The 8,356-nt window shown below is 44.4% G+C and overlaps 1 pseudogene; it reads left to right on the forward strand.

Moving 5' to 3' along the window:
* Positions 1-6,726: 6,726 nt before the first annotated feature.
* Positions 6,727-8,000, forward strand: LOC147827396 (28S ribosomal RNA; annotated as a pseudogene).
* Positions 8,001-8,356: the final 356 nt, after the last annotated feature.

An 8,356-nucleotide genomic window follows, 5' to 3' on the forward strand; every position in this document is an offset into this window, starting at 1 on the left:
ATGTTAGAAAATATTAAAGAAATATGAATTTCAGAACAGTTAAACAATGATAAATTAACAAATCATTTTTGATATTGTATTACACTTATGTAAAGATTTAACTTGACCAATTAAGACTTCAATTTAGAAAGGCTTCCAAATACATTATAAAATATAGTAGCTGGGTGTGGTGGCACACCTGTAATCCCAGCACTCCGGAAGGCTGAGGCAGGAGGATCACTGGAAGTTCCAGGCCAGCCTAGGCTACATAATGAGTTCAAGGCCAGGCTGAACTATACACTGAGACCCTGCCTCAAAAAATAATATATATAGTTGAAGTTAAAATATTGTAAAACTAATGAAGTTTTGAAGAATTCCAAAGTAAATAAAGTTATGCATAGTTTAGTCATTGTATCAAAATATGAGTATTGACAATGCCTACTAGTTGATAAGTAAAGTACTGCAATTATTTCAAACAATAATTTTAGGTATACAGTTATTCTGAGATGGCATTTGTGTTCCTGGGACTTAACTGATGGTTGAGGTAAATTTCACAGAATTATTGTCTTTAAAAGGAAGTTGAATTTGTTGATATATAAATAAAGCAGCTTATTAGTTTATAATACTCCAACTCAAGACTGTGGAGAATTTTAGCCCAAAAGCTTAAAAATGTGATGAAGATTTATGGGACAAAAAACTGTCTTTAAAATTCCTATTTCTTCTAATATCTATTTTGTCTTTTAATCCTTTGAAAGACTTCTTTTCATACCTTCTCAGCAAAATGTAGTGTTTAGGGGAAAAGATACAGCCTACAAGCCCTGTACTGGAGGCCAAGATGGAGAAGAACTCCATGCCCACCATGTCCTTCCCCTTGGTGTTGTGGTAGACAGAGAGGAACGTGACCCAAACACTGCAGAACACCAGAATGCTGAATGTCAAGAATTTGGCTTCATTCAGGTTCCTGGCCAGGAAAGTCACAGTGAACCTGGCCAGAGGCAGGGAGCCCAGGGATCCCAGGACATAGTAGAAGGCAGTGAGTGAGCCCTTGTTGCACATGATGATGATGTGACTATGTGTAGAATGTGGATCTATGTCAACAAAAGGAGAAGTTCCTAACCAGATTCCACAGAAAGTCAGCTGGATAAAGAGCACGTGGGAATGATCTATACTAGTAGCCACCTTATTGCTCTTCTAGGTTTCATAACCTTGAAAGTCAGAATCACAGTGATGGATTTGGCCAAGACTGTGGAAACAACCACAGTGAACACGAGTTCAAATGTCACTTCTTGAAAGATGCAGGTGGCTGTGTTGGGATGGGCAATAAAAAGTAAGGAGCAGAAGAAGCAAAAGTGGAGAAATTAGCAAGATTAGCTGAGAGTTCTGTTATTAGCCTTGACTATATGTGTATCATGAGGCTCATAAAAACTCCCAAAACTGCAGCTTGGATGGCAGAGAAGCACAGAGCTGTGTAGAGCCATCTCCAGAGCATCCTCGAAGTCCAGGAAGGTTAGATCCTTGGGGAAGCAATGGCTTCTCTTGGTATTTGGATATTCTTGAACTGGGCATTGAACATGCTACTCTGCATCTGGGTTACAAAGAATCTAAACTTCAGGTTCACAAATTATTTACTGGTTTCATGTTGAAGAAAATACTCATCTTTTTTCTTTTATTTCTAAAATCTCCCTGTGATACAAGATCTAGATATTCTATATTTTGGCTCTACAATCCTGACAAAAGGAGAATAAGCACAAGATGATCCAAATGACTTTTTCAGCATTTGGTAGTCTCATGTAGCATATCCTTTGGCTTAGCTATGTCACTAAGTATATGGATTCTTCTCAAGCCACTTCTCCATTTTCTCCAGGGCCTTCCTTATGATAAGCTTTGTATTGTTAGGACCTGTAATATTTGACTGGGGCAATTTCATTCAAGGTTAAAGCTTTCTCTGCTCATCCTCAGAGGGAGTCAAAAGTTTAGATAATTCTACCAGAACTCATAACATTTATTAATGCCTTAATTCATATTGGTTTCTTTTTTTGTATGTAATTTGCATATAGTAGAACACGAATTATTTAATCCACACTTTCGTTATTCTGTAACCATTATTTTTCATTTTTTTTTGATGATACATACTCTTTTTTTTTTTTTTTTTTTTTTGGTACCAGGTATCAAACTGGGGACCTTGTGCTTGTGAGGCAGACAGTGGAACCACTGAGCTATATCCCTGGCCCATATATATATATTTTTGAGACATGTTCTCACTTTGTAATCCAGGTTGGCCTTTATTTGGGGTTTTTTTTTTTTTGGTACCAGGGACAGGTTGGCCTTTAACTCATGGCAATCCTCATGCCTCAGCCTCCCAAGTGTGGGGATTGCAGGTGTGCACCACCATGCATGGCTATACATTTTTTTTAACACACAGGAATTAATCTTGGGTAATATATATATGTATATGTATATTTTTAGGATGCAAGTTACTCCTGAGTGTATATATATATATATATAGTATATATGCATATATATACATATATACAATCATGCATATGAATATACACACATATGTACACATATACATATATACACGTACACATATACACATAAACATATACACATACACAACATGTACACACATATATACATATATGTACATATGTATACATATACATGCTTTTTGTGCACATGAGTTACTCCTGGATATATGTGTGTGTGTGTATACATATATATGTTCTTTTTAAAAATGTACATGAGTTATTCTGGGGTGTATTGTGCATATATATATTCATATATATTGCATATCAGTTACATATATACATACATATATATTTAAAATTCAAACGAATTATTCCTAGGTGTGTGTATACACACATGCACATTCACGTGTACATATACACATATATATGTGTGTATATTTTATATTGCTCATGTGTTACTCATATATATATTGTTTGCTTTCTTTCTCTCCACTCAAGAATTACTCCCAGGGCATTTCTTTGTTTTGGAACGGAAGAGCTGCTCCTGGGGTCTGGGGAACTGGGTTGATTTGGTCGCTTATCCGTGGCTTACTTAGAAGTGAGTTTGGAATTACAAAAATGTCCTCCTGCCCTTTCTAGCCCGTCTTTCTTCCCTTGGGGGTCTCAGTCCAGTGAGACACTGAGAAGGAGATTTAGGACAGAGAAATTGTTCCTGGAAGCCAGATCTCAGCCCAAAGTGGGAGGGCCTTTGGAAGAATGTCTCCTTTCCAGATAAGGCTTTTGAGCTGACCAGGAGGTCCGTATGCCTGGTTCTCCAAATAGAAGGCCCGTGTCTTTGGGCCTGAGACCTAATATATGGTCGTATGTGTACGGCGCTTTCAAGTTTTTGTTTCTTTACTTAGGTCTGACTGGCCAAGTACGGTATTCCAGACCCCCCAGCCCCACCCCGCTCCCTTGGTCCGGTCCTACGGGCCACTAATGTCAGTACCGGCCTGAAGCCACTGTTTGAGCCTCCTAGAGAGAGAGCTGATTCTCCTCCTGCCTCCTCGTCCCCTTCTCCCCAAGAGAGGGTGGAATCCCAGGGATCTTTGCACAGCTCCTCCGTTCCGTTCTTACTTTCGGTTTTGTAGCTCGAGCCCGCCTGTGACTTCGCCAGCGGAAAGGATTTTGTAGTTTCTACCCGGCAACCTCCCTGAATGCTCTGAGAGAGACCCCCAGCCTTTGTCCCGCAACCCCGACCCCAACCCCGACTCCGCCCCAGGCAGGGTGACCCCGCCGGTTGGGCATCTCGGGCTGATTTTCCACGCCCTGCTCCTTGAGCTCAGAGTCCGCTAGTGACGCGTCGGGCTCCGCTGCTCTTGAAGGCGGCTGTGGGGCTCCACCTGGTGGTCGCTTTTGCACCTTTCTCTCTCGAGCTCGGCAGTCAGGGTGGGAAGGGACAAACGTGGCCCTAGGGTCAGTGTCCCAGGAGGTCCGCCTGTTGGGTGGGACTGCAGCGGCCCTGCCTCAGCAGAGCTGAGGCACCTGCAAGTCCGAAGATTGGGCCCTCAGGGCCGTGTCGGGAGTGGCTGTTGCCGCGCTCCCTGGCCTGGGCTCGTTGAGCCAGGGGGTGGTGACCCGCCCGGGTCACCCAGCACTCGCTCCCACTTATTGGTCAGCCCTCCGGCCCGGCCCCTGGGACAGGAAGTTTCTACAGCTGGACGCCCTGCGACAGAGTGGGGGGCAGGTCTGGCTGCACGGGAAGGCGCGGGGAGGGCGCCAGGGGCTCGGTCCCCTTCCCTCTCGCCCCCACCAGGTAGACCAGCTGGCCCTGGGGGCTCCGTGACTGTCAGTGTTGGGGCTGAGGGGCCAGGTTCTGGAGCTTTGCTTCAGAAGGCCAGCGCAGTCCGAGGGGAGGGAACTGTGCTCGCTGACTTGCAGAGCAAATCTTTCGGGAGAGGTGGGCGCATGCAGGGAGGAATGTGCTGACAAGCTGTACCCAGGTGGCTGTCGCCGCTGAAGGGGCTGGGCCTCTGGATGGGGAGCCAGCTCGGGCTGGGGGCCATGCCTTAGTGCCTGGGCCCTCTAGCTCTTGAGCTCTTTGCCTGGGCCCATTTTGACAGAGGCGGTGGGGCCTCCGAATGCCTTGACTGGTGCCCACTCTGGTCTGTAGCACCTAGGACTCGGGGTGGGGGGGAATAGCTGGTGCTGTCGCAAACATTATCCCGTGTTGTAGCAGTTTTATTATCCAGTAAGGCGAATTATTAGAGGTCTTGGGGTCAAAACGATCTCAATCTATTCTCAAACTTTATTTTTTTATTTTTTAAAATTAATTTTATTGGTACATTTTAGGTAGACAATATAATGTCATTCATCATTGGAGATTTGTACCTTTACATAGTCTCTCTTGGTTCTTATTTTTTTTCACCCATTTCCCTGCCCTCCTTTCAATCCCTCCACCCCTCCCTATTTACTAAGACTTTGTTTCCATTTTTTCCTTCTTTTTTTTCATTTTTTTCTTTCCCTTCTTTCCTTTCCCCCACCCCACCCCGGTTCTCTTTCCTCTTTGAATATTATCTTCCTATTTCACATTATCTATTTTACATTTTAGTCCTCATTTATACTTTCAGTTTTTCACACCAGAGAAATAATTTGATATTTACACATGTGTGACTTATTTATTTCACTTAAGAGTATGGCCTCAAGATGCATCCATTTAGCTATACATGTCTCTAGTTTATCTTTCTTTATGGCTGAGTATTACTCCATTCTATAAAAAAACACTACATCTTTATTCAATCACCAGTTGATGGACATCTGAACTGTTTCCAAGATTTAGCTATTACAAACTGTAACACTATAAACATGAGTGTGCATATATCGCTGTGATATGATGCTTTTATTTCTTTTGGGAACGTTCCCGGAAGGGGAATAGCTGGGTCCAATGGGACTTCTAATCCTAATTTTTGAGGAATTTCTACACTGATTTCCACAGTAGTTTCACCAGTCTACACTCCCACTAACAGTGGAGAAGGGTTCCTTTTCCCCACAGCCCTGTCAGCATTTGTTATTGGTTGATTCATCTCAGGGATGCAGAGAGGGTTCAACATTCACAAATTAATAAATGTAATACATTATATTAATAGAACCAAGGACAAAAGACATATGAGCATCTGAATAGATGCAGAAAAAGCATTTGACAAAATCCAACATGCATTTATGATAAAAACCCTATAAAATTGGAATAGATGGTCTCTACCTCAATCTGATAAAAGCCATCTATGAAAAATCAACAGCCAATATCATACTAAATGGTTAAAAACTGCAATCCTTCACACTAAAATCAGAAACAAGACAAGGATGTCCACTATCACCACTCCTATTCAATACAGTTCTGGAAACATTAGCCACAGCAATTAGACAAGAGAAAGAAATAAAAGGAATAAAGACAGGAAATGAAGAAGTCAAATTGTCATTATTTGCAGGTGACATGATACACTATATAGAAGACCCCAAGAACACCACCAAAAGTCTTCTAGACTTATTAACCAAATTCAGTAGAGTAGTTGGATACAAGGTCAACACAAAAAAATCAATAGCTTTCCTGTACACAAAAAACAAACTCACTGAGAAAGGAATTGGAGAAACAACTCCCTTCACAATAGCACCCCCAAAAATGAAATACCTAGGTATTTGCAAACTTTAAATGAGTAAGAAGCCTGGTTTGCTGGCGTGGGACCAGACATGGAATGCGAATGCCTAATGCCCCACTTTTGGTAAGCAAAACTGGGGCTATAGGAAGAACCGAATGCAAGATTAAGGGGCCTAATGCCAACCCCCATCAGACACCAGAAGAGGTGCTGGTTGATATAGACAGTAGGATGGTGGACACGGAGGTCGGAATCCGCTAAGGAGTATGATACAACTCACTTGCCGGGCCAACTAGCCCTGAAAATGGATGGCGCTGGAGCGTCAGCCCATTCCTGGCTGTCACCAGCAGTGGGGTCTGGACCAGAGCAGGCTCAGCAGTGGCGGGGTCTGTCCAGGTCCTCCACAGGCTGACGTGCAGATCTCGGTGGTAGTACTAAATATTCAAACAAGAACTTTGAAGGCCGAAGTGGAAAAGGGTTCCTTGTGAATAGCAGTTGAACATGGCTCAGTTGGTTCTGGGAGACAGGTGAGTGCCCTTCCGAAGAGACAGTCAATGGCCTCTGTTGCCCCTGACCCACTGAAAGGGAGTTGGGTTCAGATCCCTGAATGAATCCGAAGTGGTGGAGAGGGTCACTGAGGCTTCCAGTGGGGTAACGCGACCAATCCGGAAGACAGTGCTCTTTTCTTTGTGAAGGGCAGGGTGCCCTGGAATGGGTTCACCAGAGAGAGGGGCCTGCGGTGCCCACCTACAGGTACCTCGCTGGCCCACTGCGTTCCAGCTGACAAATCCCCTCCCCCACCAGGTGGGAGCCCTCTGCCTCTGCTGGGCCTAGCAGGCGACTAAAGACTGATGTTGCTCAGGGGAATCGGACTGTTCAATTAAAACAGCATTGCAAAGGCCTGAAGAGGGTGTTGACGCAATGTGATTTCTGCCCAGAGTGTCAAAGTGAAGAAATTCAGTGAAGCGCAGGTGAAGGGCTCGAGTAACTATGACTCTCTTAAAGCAACCAAAAGCCTCCTCATCTAATCAGTGACTGTATGAACAGGATGAAAGAGATTCCCACTGTCCCTACCTACTGTCCATGGAAACCACAGCCAGGGGAACAGGCTTGATGGAATCAACGGGGAAAGAAGACCCTGTTGAGCTTGACTGTAGTCTAGCATGGCAAGAGAATGAGAGGTGTAGGATAAGTGGGAGGCCCCGGCGGTCCCCAGTTGCCCGCAAGTCTTACACATCACTGGTGAAATACCACTACTCTGATAGTTTTTTTACTGACCCATTGTGTGTGTGAGGTGAGCTCTGGGAGACTCTTGCTTCTGGCACCAAGCACTTGGTGTCTGCTGGGCATGACCCACTCCGGGGACAGTACCAGGTGGGGAGTATGATTGGGGTGTACACCTTTCAAATGGTAACACAGGTGCCCTCCGGTGAGCTCAGGGAGGACAGAAACCTCTCATGCAGCAGCAGGGCAAAAGCTTGCTTGATCTTGATTTTCACTATGCATACAGACCTCGAAATCAGGGCTCATGATCTTTCTGACTTTGGGGTTTTAAGCAGGAGGTGTCAGAAAAGTTACCACAGGATAACTGGCCTGTGGCAGCCAAGCGTTCATAACAACACTTTTTGATCCTTTGGTGGCAGCTCTTCCTATCATTGTGAAGCAGAATGCAACAAGCACTGGATTGTTTACCCACTAATGGAGAATGTGACCTGGGTTTAGATGGTCATGACACAAGTTAGTTTTACCCTACTGATGATGTGTTGTTGCCATGGAAATCCTGCTTAGTAGGAGTGGAACAACAGGTTCAGACATTTGGTGTATGTGCTTGGCTGGGGAGCCAATGGGGTGAAGCTACCATCTATGGGATTATGACTGAATGCCTCTAAGTCAGAATCCACCCAGGAAGAATGGTAAGGCAACACTGAAGGAGCCTCAGTTGCAGTTGGATAGCCTGTCCCCCTCTAGTCCCTCCCAGTGGGCTGCCTCATGCTTTCATGGGCCTGGTGGTTGATCTGCCCTTTCCTTCCTGTTGGTGCCCTTGTCAGCTAGTGGATTTTGTGTAAAGTTGTTCATTTGTTTTGTTTTGGTTCCTTTTTTTTGTACTGGGGATCGAACTGAGGACCTTGGTGTGGCACCACTGAGCTAAATCCCTGGGCCTCCTTTGCTTTTCTTGCCTTATGTATTTAGAGATTCAGCTCAGGGAAGCTGCTACACAAGTGCAACATCACTCAGCCATTTTCTGTTTGAAAAAAAAATTTTTAAGAACCTGCCTTG

This window comes from Heterocephalus glaber, unplaced genomic scaffold (genome assembly GCF_053883595.1).
Source record: "Heterocephalus glaber isolate CG9 unplaced genomic scaffold, H.glaber_assembly_v1.0 deba00001447, whole genome shotgun sequence".
NCBI classification, from domain to species: domain Eukaryota; kingdom Metazoa; phylum Chordata; class Mammalia; order Rodentia; family Bathyergidae; genus Heterocephalus; species Heterocephalus glaber.